The sequence below is a fragment of the Octopus bimaculoides genome, chromosome 2 (assembly GCF_046866305.1).
Source record: "Octopus bimaculoides isolate indiv1 chromosome 2, ASM4686630v1, whole genome shotgun sequence".
NCBI classification, from domain to species: domain Eukaryota; kingdom Metazoa; phylum Mollusca; class Cephalopoda; order Octopoda; family Octopodidae; genus Octopus; species Octopus bimaculoides.
Window position 1 is genome coordinate 65044251 of NC_142929.1, and position 12500 is coordinate 65056750.

The following is a 12500-nucleotide window of genomic DNA, read 5'->3' on the forward strand; positions in this document are numbered from 1 at the left end:
TCTGTTATATTTAAAGTGCCATTACAATTGACACATCAACATTCACTGCATTTTTTTCCTTTTTTTATAATTAGAGTGACGCAGCAACTGTTACACTCACATTCAGTGAGTTTATCATGCTTAGCGATACCATAGCTGTCCTTTCTTCCTTCACCGAATATGTCTATTTATATTTAATGCGACATCAATACTGTCGCATTTTCCTCCACTGTATGTATCTGCTATATTTAGTGCGATACCAAAACTTCTGCATCTACCTTTACTGCATGTATCATATGCATTTACTGCGACATCAATACAGTGATATCTACCGTCATGGTGAGTTACAAATTAGTATAAAATCATTCTAAATAATGAAAGAAAATGGAAGTTTATATCTGATGAACATGATTGCTTTTATCGAACTAGACATTATTTTAGTAAGTCAAAATCAAAGAGACAGATAGATAATCTCAGATTTATGATGTCCCAAAACAGATTTTTTTTTTTTTTTACAACTTATTAGATGCCTTCTATAATAGTAATTATTTGGCTTCGAATATCTTGCCATATGGTTTAAATATGATGAAAACGAATAAATATTTGCCAAAGCAATATCGCTCACTCTTCTTTCCTTTTCAATAACATCACGGTCTGCACATCAACCTCGAGCCAATTTACCAGTTAATATTAACAAATTAACCTCATTTTTTGTTCTTCATTGAACATATGTCTGTCGCTCTATATTCTTTACATATCTACGTGATATCTGTAGCATAGGAAGAAAGTAGTAGCACACCACTATCAATATGTTCCAGTTAGACACTTAGGCCAGTCTAGCTTCTTTGAAGAAATATCTTTATTCCTAATTCTTCAATAATAAATTTTTTATCTTTTTTTTTATGATTTCAGTGTTTCTACTGCAGCCATGCTGGAGTATCTCCTTCAGTAGTTTTGGACGATTATATCGATTCCATTACTTTTCATCAAATGTTTTTTTTTCTTTTTATTTTCTAATTTATAAAGAGAAAATCATTAATTTGACAGACCACTAGTGAAGGGTACTATGCGGATGGAATTGCTTCTCATTGAGGAAATGGAAATTAACTGGTGAAACCAATTAACCCACTGTGATTTTTTTAGGCTGTTTTGGCTGTTTTAGATCTGAGTTCAGATTTGATAAGCGGCTAACACCGGTTGTTTTCAGTTCTTGACAGAATCGTTAGCGCGCCAGAAAAGAAAAACGGCTTTGCAGTATTACTTCTGGTTCTTTGCATTTTGAATTCAAATTCCGCTGAAGTCATCTTTGCCTTTCATCCTTTCGAGGTCGATACTAAAAAGTAAAGTTAAGTTCTGAGGTCGATGGCATCGAAGAATCCTTTCCCTCGAGTTTACTGACCTTGTGCCAAAATTAGAACCCCTTTATTGATTAGTCTTCTTGCGTCCTACTTTCTTCAACACAGCCCTGATAACATTTCACCTGGCAAACGTCAATGATGGATCCTATAACAGGCTTTTGTCCAACTTCCAGAGAACGGTAGTTATCCTGTCAGGTTTTCTACTGTCATCTCTCTCTTTCTCCCCCTTTCTCTCTCTCCCTCTCTTTCCCCTCTTTCTCCCCTTCTATTCTCCCGCTTTCTCTCTCTCTCTCTCTCTCTCTCTCTCTCTCTCTCTCTCTCTCTCTCTCTCTCTCTCAACTGTTCAATCCGAGGAGGAGATTAGGTATACCAACTTTGTTAGACCTCGCTTAACGATCATATTGGCTTTAGTTGATGTGAAAATTTGGTTTGGAGGCGATAAGATTATAACGTTTGGTAATAATTTATGCATTGCAGCAACATTTAGTTGTCATCACAAATAGCGGCTTCGAGTCTGAGGGTAACTGTGATTCTAATATCAAAATGGCTCAACATGTTACCCAAGTATGATATTGCATATGCCATAACACACGTTTTTAAATGGAGAAATCAGCGGTAAGCAAACGAAATCAAGCATACTGGACTATCGAAAAAAATAGTCTACAAAGGATTTGAAATAGCAGGACTTTAACAAGATCAAGCTAATGAACGAATCATTGATCAAATATACATTGTTTTCATTTCCTACAGTAATAACTGCACTTTATCAAGCTGTCTAGCGAAATGGTGAAAACATCGGTATAGCAGACATTTTGGCCTACTACGAACCATTGCAGATATGAGGTTTTTTCACACTAGCTACTTGATAAATTCTTATAAAAGACTTTATCCTATTATTAAGGTGTGTGTGTGTTTATATATATGTATGTATTTATATAGGGTTGTAAGATGCCTTTACATATACATACATATATATATATATATACATACATATAGATACGCGCACACACACACACACGCATACACACAGACACACGCACGCACGCACACACACGCACACGCACACACACACACACACACACACACACACACACACACATATATATATATTTATATTTATATATATATATATATATATATATATATATATATATATATATATATATAATGGACGTGTGGCTCAAAATAAAGGATTGCATAAAATGACTTGTGATCACGATAAAGGATCGCATAAAATGACTTGTGATCTTTGATTGCAAACCTTTACGCTCTCAGTTGAAATCCTTTCGAGGGGACGATGCCTTTCATTCTTCAGGGCTTGGTAAAATAAGAACCAGTCGAATAATCTACAGTTCGTTCTTTCAAAATAACCTGCGGCTTTACGCCAATATAACAAATCAATACATTTATTTACATACGGAAAGGGTGTTCAATGTGGCCTCAACCGCAATTGGGAAAATAAACTAAAGAACATGAATATATATTGGTTTCAAATTTTGGCACAAGGACAGCAATTTCGGGGGAAGGGGTGAGACAATTACATCGATCCCAGTGTTCAACTGGTACTTATTTTATCGACCTCCGAAAGGATGAAAAACAAAGTCGACCGCGGCGAAATGTGAACTCATGACGTAAAGACGAACGAAATGCTGCTAAGCATTTTCCTGGCATGCTAACGATTCTACCAGCTCACCGCCTTAACATAAAAATTGGTTTCAAATTTTGGCACAGGATCAGCTATTTCAGCGGAGATGGCTAAGTCAATTACATCGATCCCAGTTGTCAACTGGTACTTATTTTATCAATCCTGAAAGGATGAAAGGCAAAATCGACCTCGGCAGAATTTGTATTCAGGACATAAAGATGTTCTGAAATGCCGCTAAGCTTCTCGACTGGCGTGCTAATGTTTCTGCCAGCTCGCCGCCTTAACATAAATAAATATTAGAGAAAGGAAACTCCTTTATGTACAAAACTCCTGATCAGCCTTTCCAAGATTCGAACTCTAAAGTAGTCTGTGTATTTCAAGTACTTCACCACCTAACATTTATCTACCAACACATGTCTGTGTGATTGTACGCGTGTGTTAGTGCTGCTTCTGTCATTATTTTTTTATATTGGTGAACGTCATTTCCAATATATATATTCATTTTTATTATTCAATATCATTTTTTTTTAAATGTTTCTTTGGAAAGAATTACAGAAATGAACAAAAATACAGTGCTAAAAGCAAAAGGATAAAAAACATTAAAGCTACGTAAAATACAATTTTAGGAATGAAAATATAAATCTAAGCTTAGCTTAGAAGATAAGTAACGACACGTATTAACAACATCCAATATAATCCAAAGTTTTAATAGCTGCTTCAACATCATCTTTTTGTTTTGTTCGGCCAGATTATAGGAAGTTAATATCCGAAGTCGTTTACCGCCTCTGGTGTTAGAAATCATGTTGTGTTTGTCTATTGAAGATAGCAGAAATAGCAGAAAGAATAGAAACAATATAGAACAGAGGAGGAGATGGCAGAAATATTGTCAATTATATATCGTTAGAATAAAGCTGTTTAATACAATGCAATATATTCTTTCATTATATTTTTTTTAATTCTTGCTCTCGTTGTCTATTCTGTTCTGTCCTCCACACTGATGTAATGTCTCCTCCTCTATTACGTCCCATTCAAAGGCGTTCTGCCCTACGAACTGACACTACATCTCTGTTTTGTCCTCCACATTGACACTCGTGTGTGGGTGTGTCTGTGTATGTGCGTATATGGGGGGGTCTGTGTGTGTGGGTGTCTGTATGGGGGATATCTGTGTGTGCGTGTGTGTGTGTGTGTGTGTGTGTGTGTGTGTGTGTGTACATGCCTGTATGTGAGAAAAAGAGAATGTATTTGCGCACGCATGTGTATGTGTGAGACCGTCTGTCTAGGAAACATATATATATATATATATATATATATATATATGTATATATATATACTCTTTTACTCTTTTACTTGTTTCAGTCATTTGACTGCGGCCATGTTGGAGCACCGCCTTTAGTCGAGCAAATCAATCCCAGGACTTATTCTTTGTAATCCTAGTACTTATTCTATCGTGCTCTTTTGCCGAACCGCTAAGTTATGGGGACGTAAACACACCAGCATCGGTTGTCAAGCGATGTTGGGGGTACAAACACAGACACACAAACATATATACACACATACATATATACATATATATACATATATACGTCGGGCTTCTTTGAGTTTCCGTCTACGAAATCCACTCACAAGACTGAACTCGGAACTATATGGTTGGTAAGCAAGCTACTTACCACACAGCCACTCCTGCGCCTATGCATGCATGTGTGTGTGTGTGTGTGTACCCCCATTATCGCTTGACAACCGATGCTGGTGTGTTTATGTCCCTGTAACTTAGCGGTTTGGCAAAGTGACCGATAGAATAAGTACTAGGCTTACAAAGAATAAGTCTTGGGGTCGATTTGCTCGACTAAAGGCGGTGCGGTGCTCCAGCATTGCCGCAGTCAAATGACAGAAACAAGTAAAAGAGTAAAAGGGTATATATATATATATAATCATTCACTTGTTTCAGTCACTGGACAGCAGCTATGCTGGGGTCATCGCCTTAAAGATTTTAGTCGAACAAATTAACCACCAGTACCTTTTTTATAAAGTTTCCTACTTATTCTATCGCTCTCCTTTTCCCCGAACTCCTAAGTTACAGGTATATAGGACAAACCAGCATTGTTTGTCAAGCAGTGGAAGAGGGACACAAATCCAAAGACACAGAGGCACATAAGCGTGTGTATATATATACATACATATATATACATACATATATACACACACATATATATACACATATAGATACACACATACACACACTCACACACACACACACACACACACACACACACACACACAACCGCAACAACAACAAATAAGAGTTTTAAAAATCTCAGGAATGGCCCCCGTGACATGAATTTGGACAAAAGCGATGAAGCAAGTTATATTAAATACTATACAAAATAAATTCTTTATTCAGTGAAATTATCTTTGCTTCCAGTCAAAGCAAATCAAATAACATCCGGTGGCAGCTGGGGTGAACCTAGAGTGGGGAGGCGAGATAATATCAAGAATTCTCCAAAATTTACAGGTTATTAAGGAAAAGTATCTGTTTTTGTTTTTATAGTTTTCTTCTAAAGACAAGGACAGTTGTTGATGCATGTTTCTGCCACATTAAGTGACATCAGTATAGCTGTTGCCTTATCTTGACTTCAGCAGATATAATACTTAAATATATACCAAAAGAATGAAGAACATTTATAGCGTAGAGTATTTTGCATAATTAAAACGGAAATTAGGTAAGAGAATTGACTCACATGTATGTATTGTTGTTGTTGTTGTTGTTTGCAGATGATGCAGCACCAACAACACATTCGGGGGACCAACTGCAACACCTCATGGAGTCTGTTGGGACTTCGGCTTGACTATCAATCAGAAGACGAAAGTGCTGGGTCAAGGTATTGAGCAGTCTTTTACCGTTACAGTCGACAACTGCAAGTTAAATGTAGTCCATGAGTTCACATACCTCGGCTCCAACATCACAGGCAATCTCTCTGAAATCAATACACCTTAAAAGACAACCACAACACTAGCTACACTGGTAACGAGAGTTATGGGAACAGTAAGCTTCCGATGCAAACAAAGGTTACAGTCAGCAGAGCTTGAACTCAGCACGCTGCTTTACGGCAATGAAACCAAGAGTACCTTCTCCAGACAAGAGCAAATGTCTCAAAACTTCCACATACGCAGCCTGAAGTGGATCCTGGACATCAAGTGAACTGACCGAGATGCCAACAATGCAGTCCAAACTCACGTGCAGATACCCAGCATGCTCGTCCTACTGTGGCAATGGCACCTCCACTGACTGGGCTACGTACACCGAATGCGAGATGCGGCGGGTGCCCTTGAATACTTGTTCTATGAGAAACTAGCAGCCGGCAAGATGCCTTCATAAGAGACATGAAGTCTGGAGTCGATTTGTGCGACTAAACCCTTTAATGTGGTACCCCAGCATCATGGCTGCAGTTCAATAATTGAAACAGGTAAAAGATGAAAGATAAAAATTCCAACATCTTTGGCAAGTTTATGTCATCCAATGAAAGAATCTTGTTTCTGATTTCGAAACTGGATCTCTCTGTTAATGAAAGATTTTCGAAATAAAATCAGAATTTACATCCACACATGCGTACATTCATTCACGCTCATCTATAAGTAGAACTTTGGTTTATCTAAAATTAGTAATCAACTTTTTTCCTCAGCTCTACCAAGGAAGGGCAACTATACATATATATATATATATATATATATATATATATATATATATATATATATATATATATATATATATATATATATATATATGTATGTATGTATGTATATGTGTGTGTGTGTGTGTGCGCGCGGGTATGTATGTATTATGTATGTATATACATGTCTGTATGTACGTCGTACATATATATATATATACATATATACATATACATATACATATATGTGTGCGTGTGTGTGTTTATATATGTATGTATGTATGAATCTATGTATGTATGTATGTATGTGTGTATATATATATATATATATATATATATATATATATATATATATATATATATATATATATATATATATATATATCAGGTCAACCCATAAGTTCTGTCCGAATTTTGAATTAAAAAAAACATGTTATATTTAATTGAAATTTAATCATCAATGTACTTTCCCTGATTATCTATGACTTCCTTCCATCTATTTACAAGCTTTTTAATCCCATCAATGTAAAATTCTTTTGGTTTCAAAACGAAGAACTCTGAAATGTCAGTTTCGACCTCTTCCTGGCTTGCGAAAGTTATGTCCCCCAAATGATTCTGTAAACTACGAAACAAATGGTAGTCTGAAGGAGCAAGGTCCGTAGAATAAGGTGGATGAGGAATTTGTTCCCAACCAAGCTCTTTGATCTTCTCTGATGTGATCTTTGCAGTGTGGGATCGCGCATTGTCCCGATGAAACATCACTCCTTTTCGATTCACTAAAGCGGGTCTTTTTTTCTTCAAAGCTTGGTTCAAACGCTCTAATTGCTGACAGTGGACTTGGGCATTGATTGTTGCATTAGGTGATAACAATTCGAAGTGAATTACTCCTTTGCAATCCCACCAGATAGAGAGAGGAACCTTTTTCCCATGAAGTTCCCTTCTCGGTTGTGGTTGAGCTTTTTCTTTTACCAAGCCACTGTTTACGGCATTTAACATTTCGATAAAAGATCCATTTTTCGTCACCAGTCACAAGTCTATCCAAAATGGGTGAAATGAGTTTGCGAGAATGGAGAGAAGAGCAGATGTCAACTCGGGATTTGCGGTTGCTTTCGCACAATTCATGAGGCACCCATTTTCTAAGTTTAGCAAACTTTCCAAGTTGTTGAAGATGACGATGAACAGTTGTATGGTTTGAACTAAGCTTTATTGCCAATACTTCAACTGATAATGCAGGATTTTCTTCAAGTTATGCCTGAAGGAGCTTATCATCAAACTCAACTGGACGTCCTGTTCGATCTTCATCCTCAAGGCTGAAATCTCCACTTCTGAATTTTGCAAACCATCTTCTGCAAGTTCTTTCATTCAAGCATTCTTTCCCATAAACTGAGTGTATGTTTCGAGTCACTTCGGCTGCAGAGTTTCCTTTTTTGTACTCATAAAGCATTATATACCTCAAATGCTCTTTGGATACTTCCATGTTAGAAAGGGTTTTAACCAAAGAAATTTTGATTCTATTATTCTGTAAAATAATATTTAATTAGTTTAAATGTACACAAATGCATAAAAATAATTTTTAATTCCATTATACATTCTAAAATACTATTAAATTTCATTCAATTTTAAAAAAGGTAAAATCGGACAGAACTTATGAGATGACTTGATATATAATTTTAGATAGATCTCTAATAAGCTGTAGTTTTTTAACAACAGTGAAATCGATAGTAAAATAAAATACGTAGTTTCTTTCTTTACATCTTTTTTTTATCATTTTCAAGAAAGTTTAGAGTTATTTTTCTTAAACAGCAATAATTGAAAGATGCTTTCGTGTTAGACTCTGTATAACCTATTAAAAGAATGACGCCAAGAAATTCGTTTATGCATGTAACAATTGTAAAGGTGTTGAATTATCTGTTAATTGAACTAACTTTTCATCAACGTGTTGAAATAAACATGTCTGAAACAGTATCAAAAGTACTGATTAGTTCAGACCTCACAGTGACCCGTACTATTTAATTTTAATTTCATCGACTTTCTGTTGGTCATTTTATGAGTTTTGTTTTCTTTTAGTTGTCTCAATTAATAACTTCACTGGCTGTTTTAATCGTATTCTAGTAGTCTGTCACCTCTTTAATATAATTCATACTATAAATGTCAAACAGAGGGGTATAAAAACTTGAGTGTCTAACTAGCCGGGAGTTGCCTTGAACACAGTTCGATTCCATTTTGAAAATGCTTTCATCGGTTAGACAACATCTCTGACAACTCAAATGGAAAGATCTTCACGTGGTCTTTTGACCAGTTAGAAACAGCAGTCAAATCTCTCATACTATATACAGTACTACCGTGTTAGACCCTTTTTCCTATCCTGATTATGACATGTGATACACAAGGCATATTTCTCTGGCGTCCGTCTTTCCTATAGGATACACATTCCCAATATTTTTCAACCATGAGAGTAACTTGGGACGTATGAACGGAAGGCTTTATATTATTCAGAATATACGAAACAAAGGCGAATCTAAAAGTCTGAAAAGAACAGGGACGTTTAGGACCAACTTATTAACATACTTTGAACAGGCAAAAGTTAAAAAAAAAACGAAGGACGCATTGGATAATGCAGCCGTTAGTTCTATCCCGCCTTTAGTTCTATTTTAATATCACAAAGTAACTAATCGAATTTCCAGGTGCTGTCCCTAAGCTACTGGCTTCGAGCATGCCTTACATCTCTCTGGTGTGTGACAACATCATATATTCAGTTTTGTTTAAGGCAACATGATAATCAACTATGTTATATCTGTTTTGAAGCAAAGACCAGCATTTTGATATTTGAAACATAATGTAGGTTTGTTGTATTTGTGAAAATGTTCGTTTTTCAGAATTCAGTACAGGTAATAAGATTAACTTTCGTAGAATGACAGCCTGGTAAGTCCACAATATTTTGTTTGTATGGTAATTTAAGTTGCAGGTGTTATTGTTTAACTCCAGATCAACCTTGATCGAGTAGACCAACGATAAAAGAAAACGTTCCAGCTGTGACTATCCTGTTTTGTTTTCAAGGATCCTGTACCCAGGATCACTTAATAAAGATGATAGGGTATGATTATGCTATTGCTAGCAAACTGGATGACCACACAGTGGCAACCATGTTGGTTCGTGGCATTACAGTAGTTTACCGGATCGTTAAATTTAGAAAAACAAAGAGATTAGCTTACACGTATTCGTTCAATCATTCCTTAAATTACCATATTCTAAGAGTTAAGCCTTTCTACAATATTCTTTGAACAATATTACTCTGACAATAAAGTCGACTCTGTGACGAAGTTCAAAACGACCTACCAGATACCTTATTATTAGAATTTGTCCTACAGATAATTTCGCGATTCCCACCTGGGGTAATTTTATTTTTCTACTTTGAAGTCACCAAAACTCTTCAGAAATGCGTGGACATCGCATCATTTCCACTTCTCCCCTTCTTCTCTTTAAGTATTAGGCAATGTGCTTTCGTTATAAATCAGTGCGATATATTTTTTATCGCAACAAGCAAAACGGCTACAAGGTTCCAAACAGGATAGCCAGTATCACTAAAGAATGAGCTAGAAAAATTTATCCCCGTAAGGTCGAGCAGAGGTGGCGAATGCTTACATGGCTTCCCTTGCTCCATTTCATATTTGACCAGGCTGAAGCATTTACTTTTCCGCTTCCTGTTGAAAGGATGCGCTCCACTGATCAGGCAGTCCACCTATTGCTAGCGCCCTCTGGGAAGTGGGCTTGACATGCCATGGCAGCTAATACGCAGGCATGCACTGTGGCTATGCCACTTACAGATTTTCCTGATCGGTGAGCCGGCCGGTTTTCTGCTGGTCGCTAAATGATATTTACACATTTGATTCCCAATTTGTGTAATTTTTCTCATAGGTTACGTTTAATTTTCCTTTGTATCCTTTGTCCGTCAAATAGTATTGACTTGCTCGGTTAAAAAAATTTATAACACCAAGCACTCAAAGACAGCGTTAGAATCTATGAAGAAATCAGGTGTTATGTTGACATAACTTAGCCAGGTAAGAGAATTTAGTTTATCTTCAACAACACCCAAGAAATATGAAAGAATACTGGAATCGACATAATTCAGCTGATGTTGGATTAAAGTTATAACTTGGAGAAATTTTTTTATTGCTTTGTCTGTAGAATGTAGTACTCCAAATATTTGGACAACCTTTATATTCCCTGATGATGTTTAAACAGAGATGTTAAAACCACGCAATCTATGTTATGTTGTAGTGAATAAAAAAATTAGTTTTCTGATTGAAGTGAAATCCTCAATAATGAAATAATTTTGAAAACCACATTCTGATAAAAAAAAAATACATACTAAAATTGGAATTTATAAGAATTTTCTAGACAGTATAGACTTTAAAAATTACTTTTTTTCTTAATACAAATTACACCCTCGAAGCAGCTTCCTATGATATAGTATAGATAACATTGATTGTGGTGATGTTGTTGACTATATTCGAGAGTGTTTAGTCAATCACATCGAATCGAATACCTATTTCATTCCGGTACTTATTTTATCGATTATTAGTAACCGAATAGCTAAGTCACATTGTAGCATAAAGAGATGCTACTTAATCCATTGCTTTACAACAGTACATACAAACACAAACAAACACATACCGGTGAAAAGCAATGCATCGAGTTGCATCACTTTTCACCAAAAGTTTAGCTAGTCGATAAATAAAGATCGATAAAACTACTGTTTCAGCCATGTGGTTCCAGATTCGATCACATTGCGTAGTTTCTGCCTTGCAAATTCTACTCACAAGGTATTGGTCACTGTGCAGTGCACTCGAAATGAAGAGCAAACTTCTTAATCACATGGCTATGCACGAATCTAATGCAAACATTTTAAAACCAAAAGGATCAAATTATTCAAAATAACTACTTAATTGTTTATGATTATCTACAAAAATCATTGCTCATACTCGCAACTCTTAAAAGGAATATTTACATAACCCGCTACTGTTATCCCTGTCTGATACCCTGTCAACACAATTATTCTAAATTTTATTAATCTTGAATACTAATATTAAATTATTATCCCATAAAAATAAATTGAATCTACCAAAGAACTCAGCAAAAACTTTGGTAAAGTTTTTCATTTCTTTCTACATATTAATGAATGATAAGGCATAAAAAATCCACACGCCTACAGGAATTCTTCTGCATAAAAATGTATGTCATTTCTACGCACTCATGGATTCAGGTTTATTATTATTATTATTATTATTATTATTATTATTATTATTATTATTATCATTATTATCATCATCATCATCATCATCATCATCATCATCATCATCATCATCATCATCATCATCATCATCATCATCATCATCATCATTATTGTCATTAAAGTGCCAGATGGCAGAATCGTTAGCACACCGAGCGGAATACTTAGTGACATTTCGTCCGTCTTTACGTTCAAGCTGGCCGCCTACACTTTTTTCTGCAAAATAGGGGTAGTTTATCCTGTTCAGGCTATATCATTAGCATTATCCTGCGTTTGAGAATTTTAAAATCACTTCTTTAACTTTCTAAGACATCTCAACGCTTCTAAAAGCAAACTTCGGTTGTTTATTTACGTTTATTGTAATTTGAATTTATCATCATCATCATCATCACCATCATCATCACCATCATCATCAACATCATCATTATTGCAAAGGCGGCGGTGAGCTGGCAGAATCGTTAGCACGCTGGACGAAATGCTTAGCCGTATTTCGTCTGCCCCTACGTTCTAAATTCAAATTCCGCCGAGGTCGACTTTGCCTGTCATCCTTTCGGAGTAGATAA

General features: G+C 35.8%; 1 long non-coding RNA gene across 2 annotated transcripts in view; it reads left to right on the forward strand.

Moving 5' to 3' along the window:
• LOC128251138 (uncharacterized) overlaps window positions 1-12500 on the forward strand; it is a 31540-nt gene that overhangs the window by 13892 nt on the left and 5148 nt on the right. The window contains exon 3 of one of the 2 annotated variants that reach the window (XR_016237902.1): window positions 3731-4158. The exons of the other annotated variant lie outside the window; for it this stretch is intronic. This is a non-coding gene — a long non-coding RNA (uncharacterized LOC128251138). Of the gene's footprint in view, window positions 1-3730; window positions 4159-12500 lie in introns of those variants that run through there. 2 annotated transcript variants of the gene reach the window in all.